At 48.9% G+C, this 15,027-nt stretch overlaps 1 protein-coding gene across 2 annotated transcripts in view; it reads right to left on the bottom strand.

Annotated features, from left to right (window-relative positions):
* The window catches only part of OMA1 (OMA1 zinc metallopeptidase), an 821,003-nt gene that overhangs the window by 619,598 nt on the left and 186,378 nt on the right, over window positions 1–15,027 (bottom strand). The window lies entirely within an intron of this gene.

Genomic DNA, 15,027 nt, shown 5'->3' with positions numbered 1-15,027 from the left:
TCATCCCTCCATCATTGGATGTGCATTCTACTCCTGAGCCTTCTGTTCCCCTAGATTGTCCAGCGAGTGGGTCATGCTCTCCCACGTCTTCTAGTCACTGGCAGTCTTATTTGTCCATGCTGCACAGACCGTGCCCGGGATGCTGTGCTGGTCCGTGTCCACAACCGGCGTCTCCCTCCTTCACCTCCCGGCAGGGTCAGCGTGGCTTATGTGGAAGTTGAAAGGGTGTTACGCTCTCCCATGTGCGCTCGCCTCTGTCTGCCGTTGTTGGCTGGTGTTTGTTCTCTGCTGGCTGTGGACCTGCGCCCCCTTTTGCCTGTGCTATATTTTGCTGTTCATCACAGGCTGGGCTCGTAACTGTCCGGCGTTCAGTGGGGGCCAGGAGGCACAGCTCTGCTGCCCTCTCCTTACTCTTCTCACTGCGGTACTCTGAGTGGGTTGTGTTCTCCCACGTTGTCCTGACTTGTTCATAGATTCCTGTCTCCTCGCAGTGCATAGCAACTCTCCTTTTCTCACCCCGCTACGTGTCCTGTGCCTTGGATTCCCCCACTGAGACCTTGCACGTGGGTATGTGGGTCCGGTCCGCCGCGATCTCGACCCCTGGATTCCTCGGGCATGCCAGTACCTTTTTGAGTCTGAGAAGCAGCACACCCTCAAGCACCCTCTGTGCCCCAGGGGCAGGGTAAATTAAATCTCTTTTTGCCCGGGTTTGGACTCTCTCACCAAAGGCTATCACCCTCAGTGTCCGAGTCCCCTACTCCCTGCTGTGTTGCTTAGCGAGCAATGAGCGTTTACTCACGTCCATCCACTGTCACCTACTATTGTCTCGTGGAGCCTTTCAAGGTGACAGTCCGCTGTGTACAAATCTTGTGCGATGGCGCCTCACCAGCGGCAGCAGCACGCTGCAGCCAATCCGCATACTCAGTTAAGGTATTTGCTGACTGCGTGCGTGCGTGCAACTGCGGTACCGAGCCCAGCCCAGCTGTTAAGGGTGAGTGCGCCGCAGGAGCACCGTGGGTTATGTCCCCACTTATGAACTCCATGCCCATCTTGCATATATCATCCCTTCTCCCCAGCGCTGCAAGTCGCGTGTACCTTTGTTCGCAGGCTTCCCGGTGTGGGTTGTCTCCGGTGTAGGTCTCAGCTTAAGCAGTCCTCTCCGGTCGCACCATTACATGCTGCTGCGCTGTGGCTCTGTGTTGTGCCTCTTTGGTGGTGCGGGTGGGGGGGAAGAGTGTCCCGTGTTACTTGGGCCCCCGCCTGGGTCATTCACGCAGCAAAGGCTCTGCATCCAGATTCCGTGAGGGTTGGCCGCCACCTCAGGTGTTCCTCCCCCTCACTGTCCTCCCTCGTTGCCCAGGTTGGAGTCGGCCTCCCCCTAGAGAGAACGACGGGGGGTCTCGGATCTCCTTGTTCCTTGCTACGGCCGCCTCCACAGGGCCGCCCAAGCTGGATCACCTCCGGAGCGCACTGCACCCCTTTGCTGAGCCGGGGGCCTCTCCTAGAGCATCTCCTTTCTCAGTCTCCTCACCTCCAGGTGGTGCGTTGTCTTGCACCTCACTTCTGCGCCGGGCTGCTGCCGATGGTGGGGCCGCTCCTCCTGTGCACATCCCCCTAGCATGGGGCCGCGTTGCGCCTATTGCCCTCAGTGTTTGCCTGGTGTGCTCTCGCCACTCGACTACTGTTAATGGGTTGCCACCTTCTAGTTCAACTGCTCAGCGGTCGCCGTCAGATCCCTCCGTGCGGCGGCACTCTGCTGCGGTCCTTCTAGCTTGCGCCCGCAATCTTGGATTTGGCGGGCGAGGTCTTTAAGTTCATTTTGCATGCAATCCCTTCTCCGATTCGCCTCAGCAGCCTCCCCAGTTGATCTCTGGGTATTCCGACACCTGCATCCTCGGTTTGGCTAAGCTATGTAGCAAATCACGCCAGCTTGCTTGGATTCTCTCTAGGATCATGCAGGAGCTCCCGAGCCCTGTCTCCTACAGCATGGCCGACCAAAGGCATGCCCCCAAGTTCATGCTCTTTATTTGCAACCACACTGTGGCCTGTCGTGGGTGCAGCTGGAGTTTTGCACCCATTACCATAAGTGTATCCACACTCATCCACGATGGTGCCACTCTGATGTCGACTCCCTGCTGATATCGTAATTTATGCATTGTGTAATTGTTGAGCCGACAAATGGATGGGATTTAATGTGAAATGGGAGGTGAGTCGGGGGATAGCTAGGATCTCGACGGGGGTTAGCGGCGCCATCAGGGCCAACGCAATCTGTTTCCAGCCCGATTTATCTTCCTCGTTTACCCACCTTTTTGCCCAGCAGATCTGCACGCCTTGAACGTAGCTCTGCCACGATCGGAGCGCCAAACCCCTGTCCGCTTTATTGGCCATCCAAGTAATCGATCGCATGCATGCTTTTCTACTTCACCATATAAACCTAGAGACAGCTTTTTCCAATTCCTTGAAGAGCGTGGGGGTGGGGCTGCAGGGGAGCATCGTCACCAAGTATATAAGCTTGGGCATGGAATTAATTTTAAACATGTTTTTTCTGCCTGATAGAGATAGAGGCAATGTTCCCACCTCTGTAGTTCATTCCGTATGCGCACTGATTTTGACTCCCAAATATGTGATGTGGTGCAATTGAAGTCGAAAGGAAGCCACCCCTCCCAGATCCCACGGGATAGCCTGACATAGAGGGAGTATCTCTGATTTTGCCCAGTTAACCCGGTATCCCACTATCAGCCCGAAATCCTGCAGTAGTTGCTTGACATGTGGGACGGAGGTCAGGCTCTTCCTGATGTAGAGCCAGAGGTCATCGGCGTACGGAGACACAATGTTCCTCCTTGTCCTCTCAGTAGGCCCACCCCGTTTGGGTGAGTAGTTTGATGGCTACCAGCTCTATGGAAAGGGCATAGAGTAATAGGGAGAGCGGGAAACGCTGTTGTGTGCCTGAATGTGGGCTAAATGGTGCAGACGTCATGCCATTAGTGGTCACCGTCGCCATCAGGTCACTATAGAGTCGTCAGACCAGATTGATCAGGGACGGGGGAAGCCATATTCTGCGAGGGTTAGGAACATAAAGTCCCATTGGACCTTGTTGAATACCTTCTCAGGTCCAGATCGCCTGCTAAACTATGTAGTAATCTACGGACGTTGTTGCCCGAGTGCCTCTTGGTGATAAAGCCGGTCTGGTCTTTGTGTATTAGAGGTGGGAGGACCCCTTCGATCTTTTGCGCTAAGCATTTTTCCTGAATTTTTGCATCAGAATTTATTAATGAAATTGGCCTAAAGGACCTGCATTCGTCAGTGGGTCGTCCCTTCTTCTGAAAGACCATGATATTTGCTGCTAGCATCAATTCTTGATCGGCCTTTTCGTGCTGCCCCCGTAAAAGTCTCCTCTAGCCTGGGTGTTATGTCTTTGGCCATGGAGCGGTAAAAGACTATCAGGGCTTGTGGCTTTCCCTGGTGAAAAAGAGTGGATAGCTCTATCCACATCTGCGGCCGATATTGGGTTGCAAAGCGTGTCTTTTTGAGCGTCGGTTAGTCTAGGGAGTGAGATGGAGCTCAGAAATTGTTGCAGGATATATTCTGGGCTTGCGTATAGATCGGTGTAATATTCGGCAAATTGGCCGTTGCTAGGCCCGTCACCCACAGGGGGTTTCTGTTTTTATCCCTGATCGAAGTGATTGTCTGGGTGGCTTGCCGTTGTTTCAACGCAAGTGCCATTAATCGTAGTGGTATATCGTTCTCAAGGTAATATTTCTGGGACCACCCAGAGTAGGATTTTTGAACCCTAGTAAGAGTCTATCAGGTTATTGTTCGTGTGCCTTCTCCGGTGTCATGAGTTCTCTGGTAAATTGTGCCTCTTTTTCCTTCCATTGTTTTAATTTCTGTGACCATCTTGATAAGCATTGGCCTCTCACGAAGGCTTGAAACGCATCCCAGCATGCATGTGTCAGATCATTGGTTTATGGTTTATATTGGTGTCTCAGAACCCTGTCATGTCTGCTCTAATTTGGTCGGTGAATTCTGGGTATGTCATCGCCCTCATGTTAAGTCGCCATGGTGAGATTTTTGCGAAAGGGGTCTGTTAAGGTCATCTGGATCCGCACTGGGGCATGGTCCGAAATGGTGATAAGGAGTATGTTGCAGCCATTCACCATGTGCATGGCTTAGTGTGGGATAAACCAGTAATAGGTTCTGTAATAGCTGAGGTAGCTATGGAGTAGTATGTGTAATCTCTGCGGGATCCATGTGTCTGTCTCTAGGCATCTTTTAGGCCCAGGTCTGATAGGTGTGCGTTTAGGGCAATACTTGGATTTTGTCGGGCCCGCCGCGTCAGTGCTATGGCCATCTAGTGTAGGGTCCAGAGCTACATTGAGCCCCCACCCATCCCGCCAACAACGATCTGATTCCCCAGGAGAGAAACACAAGCGATAAAAGTATGGGTGAAGAAAGCTGTGTTGTCCTTTGTGGGGGCATAGATGTTTATGAAGGTGACCCAGTGGTGATAAATCTGCCCTCTGATAGTGACATATTATCTATGATTGTGTCTTGGACTTGAAGGGGAACCCGCTTGTTAACCAAGATAGACACCCCGCGTTTACCATGGCATGAAGTGTGAGCAGCGGCCCTCACCCAGCCGTGTTCAAGTTTCTTAGACTCTGGACCTCATCACGAGTCTGGCGGTAACCCTTAAATGCAGCGGTAGCGCTATTACCGCTGCATTTAAAGGTCCGCCAGATCATGGCTTTGGCGGATTTCCCCCCAGCTCTGAGCTGGGGGGAAATCTGCGGCAAAATTGCCGATTTTTGGCACGATTACCAAGAAATCCGCCGGTGGGAATAGCGCACATTTTCCCCATTGGGCACAATGGGGAATGAGGAATTCAAGAATGGGCCCAATGGGGAATGGGCAATAACCCTTCCGCCAAACACGTGATCCGGTGCTAATAGCGCCGGGGGGTTTGGCGGTAGGGCTATTAGCGCCGGCACTAATAGCGCCGGCATTACCGCCCAACTCGTGATGAGGCCCTCTGTGTCATTTAAGTGCGTCTCTTGCAGGTATCCCACATCCCCCTGGAGATCTCTCATATTATTTAAGACCCATTGTCTCTTTATAGGATGCCCTAGCCCTTGCACATTAAGAGTCACTAGTGTGAATGAAGCCATATAGATTTACAATAGGAGCATGGGTTTGCAGGTTCAAGCCCTTTGTCCCTCCATCTCTTGCATCAGGACATGTGGTTTCCACCTTATAGATTCTCCCCCTGATCCTTTTTGGAAAAAGCCAAGACCAATAACAGGTATAACATTAACACAGGAACAGTAGGGGGTAAACGTCCCCCAAAAACATTGGGATTGAGCAGGTCTTTCCCAATGCATGGCGGAATAGCCCTTGCGTGGACCTAATGGGTGTAGGCTACTGGAGGCGTGTTCTCATAGTGGTCGGATAGCACGTATTGCTCGTAACGGGTGTTGACCTGGGACCTCACACAGGATATAGGGTGTCTAATGGGAAAAACCACTTGCGGCAATAATGGTTGGACGTGCGCCAATGTCAAAGAAGAATTAAATGTCAGGGTCTAAGTCTATGTCTAGGGGGAGCCATTGTGGCCGCGGATGCTGGAGGTCCGGACGTACCTGTTCGTCAGAGTCTCTCTCCAAAGGTTGTTGCTGGCTTAGGTGGGCATAGGATGGTGCGTGTTGTTGGTGGTTGTCTTACCGCACGCTCCATACCCATCAGTGGTAGCTCCGCCATCGCCATTTAGCTCTGCAATGCGTTCTTTCCGGTTGTTGTATAGTTGAAGGCAGAGTAGTCATTCCTGGGTCTCTTTCCTCAGTAGCATAGCACTATAATTACTTGTGTAGATTGTTCTCGGGGTACCCTACGCCTGCACTCCTGTCACAATTGAGGCTTTGTCATAGGACACACATTAAGAGGGCTTTATGTCGTTGGATTGCCGTTCTACAGGAGGACTATTGTTGAGCGCAGCAAAATCAGTAAGCGGATGCGGTTGGCTGGTGAGCGGCATCTGCAGTGTGTGCAGATATATCCCAGTTCCAAATGATGACAAAGCCGGAGCTTTACAGTTGTGCTAGCCTAGAGTCGTGGAGTGGTCCCTATCCTCAGAGTTCAGGTGTTATAATCATTGTGGGGCAGTAGAAGCTACCCCATCCTTAGGTGCCACCATAAAATGTGCCCAAACCTCTCCCCAGCTTGGTTGGGGTCCCCACGTTTTTCAGGGATATAGGGCAGTAGGGCTAACCGTTCTGTTCATCCACTCAGAATGTACTTATGGGGCCTGCTCCTCCTCCTCCTCCGCTTGCCCCCAGGGAAGCACTGTGTTAGTTCCCAATGTACGGAGCCAGGGGGATTGGAGGGGGAGTCACCGCTGCTGCCTTATCTCCACTGACTTGTTGATGGTGTCTTGCATGTAGGCTCCGGTATCCGGGTGTTCCAGGGGGAGGCCCCATCGGGCTCCCGTGTTGTAGTTTGGAGGAGGTCTCCCCTTAGTGGCGAATCCGCGGCAGGCGGGTCTCGAGGATAGTGCCTATGCAGACCCTGCATCAGACCGGTCAGGAAGGAGGGTCTGGGTAGTGCCGGGACCGGGGAGGCACTAACATGAACAGCGATTCCACCAGAACTTGTGCCAGTGTCTGTGACTGCAGGTGCCTCCGGCCAGCTGTGGTCACTGTCGCAGAATGCGTCTCTCACTGGTGTTCGGTCCCGGGCCCTTCAGGGGTTCCGGATCGTAGTCCGCAGTTAGTTTCTGTGGCCTTTTGCAGCCATGGGTGTCCTCACCTATCAAAGCGACCTCTCCCAGAGTTCCGTCAGCCTGCATGCAGGCAGGGTTCATTTTGTCAGTGATTTGGGATAAGATTACTGAGCGTGGCTCATTTTGTCCATGATTTTGGGTGTGATTTCTGAGCGGCTCATTGCGTCTGTGATGTCGGATGTGATTTTTGAGCATAGCTGCATCAGCAGGGCTATGCCCTCGAATCCCTCATTGCGCAGACATGTATATATCAAAGGGTAGAGGGTTTCTGGGAATAATACTTGTACCGATGGACTCTGAGGGATGTCACATTTGCATTATAACAGCCGGAGCATTATATGCAGGTCATTATCAGGAGAAAGTCGGCTGCAAGTTTCAAACATAGTTGGAGCCTCAGCAGCCCACAGCCATCTAGCTTGTGCTGTCGAGCGCCCCCCCACTCTGGGTAAGGTTTGTACCGCTCCTGGTCTGTAGGGCTGGCTAAGTGGGTACCTGTAGACATACTGATCGATCATTGGAGCACGTGGAATTGGTCCAAACTAGTATGGCCGATCATGTATCTCCTGATGATCTTCCGTGTCATATACCTTGCAGGAGGGGGAGGAGGAGGTGAATTTGCCCATCCCTCTTCGGAACTCCCTCTGGTCAACTTGTCGAGACCACATCCTAATATGACTGCCCTTTTGCTCTGGGCTGCCATATCTTTGTTATTACTCTGAGGTGTCCATAAGAGTTTGTGTGGTCATCAAATGACCAATGCAAGTAACAGCATACTCCTTCGGGGTTGCACCAAACCCACTTCCCTTGGTAGAACTTTGGTTCATGGGGCTTGTCCAGCTTTATAGGCCCTGCTGGAAATAGTTCACACTGCGTAATCTTCGTTCTTAGCTTGTCTCTTTCTGCAATTATCGTATCCCTTATTCCTCTTATGTTTACATCCATCAGGATCTGCATTCCAATAGCATCTTCTGCTGTTTTCTTGAACCTTCCCATGTATATCTTGATCTCACATATGGATGCTGCTCCCAGCACGACGGCTCCTGCTATCACCTTCAGTCCGTCTGACAGCCATGATGGCATCCATGACCATATATACGCTAGCCAGCTCTTGTCCTTCCCTGTCCCTCGTGCTTCATCCTCCATTTTCGTATGCATCTGTGCCAACTGTGCAACTGCATCAGAAAGAGTTCCGTTATCTTCGTCGTTAGCTGGTGTGAATGTGCAACATGAACTCCCTATCTTTGTGCAAACTCCTCCTTCCATGGCCGTGAGGAGATCCAGAACGTATCTATTCTGGAGCGCCACCAACATTGTTGCTTTGAGCTCATCTTTTATCTGTAACCATTTAGCATTTGTGTACGGTTGTATTCCTGTTATTATTGATGCAAAGAACATTTGTGTTCTGCTAAACAGCCTCTGTTCCGCTGGGTTCTCATCCATTGCCGCTTCTGATGCCTCTGAGAAGTTATTCCCCCATCTTTTCACTTTGCTCAATCCTGTCTGCTTCTCCGCCTTTTCTATCTGGGCTGTTGGTGCTATCTCGACCGACCTCTATCTTCGTCTGTTATCCATCTTCGGGAACTCCTCGAGCTTCACATCCTTTTTTGGGTACCACCAACAAAGGCATGCTGATGTGTACCAAGGAACATAGTCCTCCTCACTTAGGTGGCAGCTTTTCATACGCCTTTGATCAGCATGCCCAGTAGTGATCCATCAGCTGCCGCTCCCATTGCTTCAAGCTGTTCAATTGCCTTGCATCCTACGTTCTCACCAACTTCGACATCACCATAGCTCTGATAGCATATGGCTGGCGTCTTCAGGGGAATTTTTTGCACTGGTCCAGCTTCAGTCTCCACCCATGTCAGCAATTCTGCGCTTGCATCCCATTCCTTCAGGCACTTGTCATTTTCTTCCTGCACCTTGTTTACTGCCGATTGTCAGTGCCTTGCTTCCCACCACTCCATCTTGCCATCCATCGTTAGTGTATACTCGTCCATACACCAATATCTGTAGCCTTTATCAGCCGCTAGGCTCTCCTCCCATCTCATTTACTCTTGTTCAAGGACATGGTAATTCCTTCAGTGCGATAGTCTTTGTCTCTCCTTTCTCTGGTCCGTTAGTTATGTATTGCCATCCTTCATCTAGCTGGCATTAATTGTTCATCATGTCTAATGTCTTTATGTAATTATCTTCATATTGGAAAGGTCCCTTTGGACATCCATCTCAATGTTGCTGTCCTCCCTTGGAATCTTCCTCGCGTTCGCACCATCGCGTGTACATCAGGCACTGTGCTCTTGCTGGGGGTATTTCAGTTGCAATGCATGTTCTGGAAGCACTAATTGCGTAGGGGATTAAAGAGCAAACATAACAGCTCTCCCCGTTGGCTTCCTTAGCTACTTTGGGTCATGTGTATACTACATGTTAAGATTCTTGTGCTGTGTCAGCGTGATACATGTTAACTCCCTTCATGTCTGTTTCAACACTGCACTTACCTCTCCTTACCTTATCAGCAGTGTCTTCTCGTCCACCTGACATGGCTGAGTCAGGGAATTGTTAGTAGAGGGTAGAGTGGTAGCGCTAACAGCCACATACAATTGCCAAAATACAGATCCCATTAAGCCACTGGGAATTAGTAGACATGCCATGATAATAATGTTCTTTATTGTTTCTTTCATACCCACTTACACTGCTTGATCCTTGCAGCCTGGTGATAATGTTGGCCACCAAAATTTGCAAAGAAAGGTGTTAGTTTATCCCTATTTGTCAGTACCCTCAAGCCCCGCAAAGACCTTCTCCCAGACCTTCCTTACCGAGGCGGTCTCTCAATGAGGCCAACACTGGGAATTGACAGTTTTCAGGTTGTTGGTATGCTTGGGCCAAATATTCTACAAAGACAAGATAGTATACTGCAGGGGATCGGGCTCTGAATCGTCTGAGTCTCCTTATATATTGCACAAACAGGTTAAAAAACTCTTCAGGGTGATGAATGGGAGGTAACATCAGGATAACAACCTATACAATTCTTACAACATTTGCGTCAACCTGCATGTGCGAAAGGAAAAACAACATGACAGTGTTTCATTCATCAATATGTGCAAATGTTTCAGTGGTCGCCTCTGCTGCTTAGGATCATCGGAACATGGGGTGGCCTTGTCTCCCTAACTTGGTGAGGTCTGCACGCACTTGTAGTTCATCAAGGTCCTGAACATTGGCCCCGTCGGTCATGGAAACTATGTTGCCAGGTGAGGCCACTGCTTTGTAGGGCTTGAAGTCTTGAAGATGATTCCAAACTGACTTTCCTACTAATCTAACAGCTCTTTCTGCGACCTCCTCAATAACTTCCTGTGAACCTAGGAACATTCCAGCTCCGGATACTGTAGGAGGACAATGGGCCTCATTACGAGGTTGGAGGTAGCCATGCCCTTAACAAGGTCATGGCTACCCCCAAACTCGGGTCCCGGGAAAGGGGAATTACCAGGCCATTCCAACCTTGGAGGGACCTGTAATTTCCCTTTCGCGGGACCCAGAGCCGGTACGTCCCCATTCCCATTTGAGCCCCCAAAGGGCTCAATGGGAATGGGGAGGATGTTAGCAGTGGTACCGTTTATAACGGTACCGTTGCTAGCATCCTGTTCTGCTTGCGGGTGCCGCTTTGCACGCCTGGTCAGAGCGGCACACGCAAGCAGACCTTGTAATGTGGCGGCATGGTAACAATGTAATGTGGCGGCATGGTAACAATGGTGCCGGTAGCACTACCGGCGCCGTCGTTTCCTTACCGCCACAGACGTAATGAGGCCCAATGTCTCCCACCTTCACTAAATGTTTTAGTTCACGGTCTTGTGATGTGCCATTGCAGTCAATATCTTAGTTGTCTTCAGGCCCCTCCCTGGATCCGCTCCTGTGCTCTGCTGAGTTTTGGCTATGCACTCCTTTAGGAGTCCATTAATGCGTTCATAGATCCCATTTGCTTGAGGGTGGTACACATAGGCGAATTTGTGCTTGATAACTAGAAAGGTTGTGATGCGCTGAAACAGTTAATTGGCAAACTGAGGGCCGTTGTCATACCGCAGGACCTCACACAGGCCCCATCTCAGGAAAACTTCCCTGACCAGAAATGTAGCTGCCCTAACGGCATCAGTGTGGGAACGTAGCCCATGTGGAGATGCAGAGATGGGCCTACAGGTCTTGGTATGGCTCCTCTCACAACTCTCAAAGTATGTCCTGCTGAAAACTGTTGACAGATCAAGCAATTGCTAATAAAATCAGCTACATGTTCATTCAAATTTGAGCAAAACAACGTTTCTCCAATGCGTCTAGCAATGACCTCCTTCCGTGTGTGTGTTGGAAAGCAATTGTGCTAATGCTGTTTTCAGCAATGCCAGTGGCATGATCACTTTCCCTTTGTTGTTCTGTTGCCATAAGGCTTCTGTAGGAGACATGGAGTATCCTCTCTTTATCCATAGCTCATTCTCCTCCTGGTGTCCAGCTCCCGGTAGTTCCATAATCTGTGTATCTCGTAGTGTATTGTAACCTTCCCTCATCACCATGTTCCTCACTCCTCCCTGGGCCTTTGGTCTCTCCTCCAGTTTCCATAGTTACCCACAATACACTGCACACTTTGCCTCATAATCTGCTGCTTTGTTCCCTCTTGAGATAGGGTCTTCCCCTTTTGTGTGGGCCTGGCACTTCACTATTTTGGATATGCAATCACTTCCATCAATTTGCCTAATAATAGCGCATACTGCACTTGGGTCTCATCTGCTCTCCTGAGCCATTGCGCCAGTCCTGATGTACTGTTGATGTCACGTATGCTGAGTCAGAATAAATTATCACATACTTCTCTATGATGTTTTCTAGTGCTAATATAAGAGCCACTAGTTCTGCTGCCTGTGCTGAATAACAGGACGGTAGCCGTGCACTCAAAACCACTTTGCTTGTCCCATCCTGTTTCAGTCTTACCACTGCATTCCCAATAGGTCTGATCACATCAGATTGATCAATTGCCGATGACCCGTCGATTCAAGTGCGTCTTCCTCCACTTTGCGTGTCTCACTGAACATCTCTCTGGTCTTTGAGCATTCATGTGCATAATCTCCTGCCTTGAGAACATCTTCCAAGAATTGTGCTGGGTTTACTGTGTTGCATCTTACTATCTTCAGTCCTACATTTGATAGTATTGCTTCATACCTTGATGCTCTCTGTGTAGTCAGTTTCCTCTTTGGCTTATGCAGTATCACAAAGAGGGCATGTGCCACGTAAAGAGTGGTGGTGCCCCCCAGTGTCACTGCTGATGACCTTTCCACTGTGAAGGCTGCAGCTGCCAATGATTGTTCTCATGGATAATGTCCTCTCATCACTGGGTCAAGTTGTCCACTGTAATAAGCAACTGCTTGTGGCCCATGCTTGACTTCTGAGTCAGTACCACCTTCATCACTACACCGTCAGTGTGTGAAAATAAGAAAATCTCATTTTTGTAGTCTGGTATACCTAATACTGGAGCTGTACTCATGGCTTCCTTCAGTTCCTCAAAAGCCTCATGTCTGTGGTCCATGTCAGTGTCTTTGTTCCCTTTTGTGCCTCTTACAGAGCACTCAGTAGTGGCCTTGTGTATGTGCTGTAGTCCAAGACCCATGCTCTGCAGTAATTGTACAACCCCAAGAACTGCAGAATTTCCCTTGCTGTTCTGGGCTGGGGTGTGCTCTCTTTGCGGCAATGTGTCGGCCGTCCTTAGATATCATCTGTTCAATGTATAGCACCTCCTTCTGACCGTACTGTAGTTTGGCCTTGTCCACCTTGTACCTTTGTCAGCTAACACTGTCAGCATGTGCACTGAGTCCCCTCTGCTCTGATCTTCTGTCTCGCTGCAAATCAAAATGTTGTCTACATACTGTAAAACTGTGGTTTCTGTATCTATGTTGCTTAAGTCCACCTGGATGACTCTGTTAAAGATAGATGGTGATTCGCAGTACCCTTGTGGTAAACCAGTATTTTTCCACTTCTGGTTTCGGTACATAAAGCTGGTTAAATCTTGTGAGTCTGGGTGTAGTGGCACTGAAAAGAAGGCATTCTTTAAATCAATGACCGCAAAACAGGTGCTTCTGCTGGAATGCCACATAAAACTGTAGCCGGATTTGGTGCTACTGGATACTCTGCTTCTACAATGTGGTTAGGGGGTCTTAAATCCTAAATAAAACGCCATAACCCCTGTTGGCTTTGCACGAGCTACACTGCCGTGCTGCATGGAGATTCTGATGGTACCAGAATGCCTCTCTCAATGAGGGCATTGATTGTCTCATAAATACTCATCTGCCTCCTTGGTTAGGGGATACTGTTTTACTCTTGGCAAAATTACTCCTTGTTTCAGTTTAATCTTCACTCCTCCTATGCTCTTTATGCACCCCACGTCTTAAGGACTTGTGGTCCATAAAATGTCCGGTACACAAAAAACAATTGGTGTAGAGGTGCACTCTGAAGTTACAAGAAGTTAATGAGGTAGGTAAAGAGGGTTGATTATGTGAATTTTAAGTATAGTTCAGGTGCACCCAAGTAGATCTTGGCTACAAGATCAACAATGAATCCCAGGAAAAGAGGTCCACCTGGTTCAGGGGACAACAACAGGGCACACTGGGGGCTGACAATGCCGGTGAATTTTGAATGAGGTTAATAGAATGATTCACACAAAGTAAATAAATTCAATAAAACATAGTCATTATGTAAAAATGTAAATCAATCATAACAAAATAAAGACCTAATACATTGAGTAATCATTGCAATGACTGAAAACACATGAGAATGCACACATATTTGTACATAAATCATGTGAAATTAGCAAATTATAAGAGTCCCTTATACATGTAGATAATACATAAATGGATAACTAAATAACACTACTATCTCCTTCAAGGAGCTTTGGGCACTGAAATGGGTCTGTAGTGTTCAGTAAAACTCCTTGAGTACATAGTACGCTTTTGGGGCATGCATGCCTTTCATCAGGTAAGAGTTGTAGAGGAATCTCTGTAAAAAATAGATAAGTGAATACTAAGTAAGGGATATATTCAATACATGTAGTTCAATTAAGTAACTAAAAATAGCTGACCTGTGTGACAGTTCCAGGTTGGAAAGTATTCAATGAGCGTTTGTCATCAAGTGGAAAGCCTTCTGTTGCCAGTACAGTGAATACTGGAAAGAGAAAGACACTGAGCCTAGCTGTCACTTGTAATTTTACTTTATTTCTTTTGCCCTATTTTACTCCAATATTGCTGTATTGATACAACTATATGACTATTCGCATTCTTTGTGTGAAACATTCTATTAACTTCTTTCAAAATTCACTGGCATTGTCAGCCCCCAGTGTGCCCCGTTGTTGTCCCCTGAACCAGGTGGACCTCTTTTCTGGTATCCATAAACTGTCCGGTACCTTGGCCATGTCCTCCTCCCAAAATGAGGGAGGTGCCTCCAATGCCATTGACATTCTCTGTGGCACCTCTCTGTAATAGACCTGTAACCAAAATGTTACACTCATTTCAAACACAAACTCCAATTCCAGTCTCTCTTCTCCAAATAATTCATCATCTGTCACTGTTGTCCGCCTGCACCCTTCTGCAACTGCAATTATTGCTCTCCATGCCCTCCCAGTGTCATCCACCGCATGTACTGCAATCCAAATCTCCCTTGTCAACACTCCCTCTATTTCTATGGACCCTATTGTTTCCTCTGCCTCGTCCAATGGGGTCTCTGGCCTGAACAGATATGTGTTTGGTACTCGCCACACTTTCCCTGTGATGCCTGGCATCCATGCAATGGCGAGGTCTGTCCCATATTGAAACATCTCTGGGTCACTGGCACCCCCCTCTGTACCGTGCGTCTGCCTGGACGATCTGTCTTACATGTGTATGCCTGGTGTTGAGCATACTATGCCTTTGTCTATGAATGAGATAGCCATGTTTAGTCTGCTCATGATGTCTCGTCCCAATAGGTTTACAGGTGCCGGTCGAGAGTAAAGTAAAGGTAGTGATAAGTCGTGATCTCCTATAGAAAGTGAGATGTTATTAGTAAAAGGAACCACTTCTGGAGCCCCAGGGAATCCTTGAGGGTTCATGGCATCGCCTGCCAATGCAAATGTTCCTTCCCTAATACATGACCTAGTCGCCCCAGTGTCAACAAGAAAGGAAAAGGTTTCATCACCTATCGCCACCCCTATGCGAGGTTCCTACGCAGGGTTGGGTGTGATCGACAGGATGGGACACATCAAG

This window comes from Ambystoma mexicanum, chromosome 1q (genome assembly GCF_040938575.1).
Source record: "Ambystoma mexicanum isolate Mex_15411 chromosome 1q, UKY_AmexF1_1, whole genome shotgun sequence".
NCBI classification, from domain to species: domain Eukaryota; kingdom Metazoa; phylum Chordata; class Amphibia; order Caudata; family Ambystomatidae; genus Ambystoma; species Ambystoma mexicanum.
This window is presented reverse-complemented; position numbering and strand designations above follow the sequence as displayed.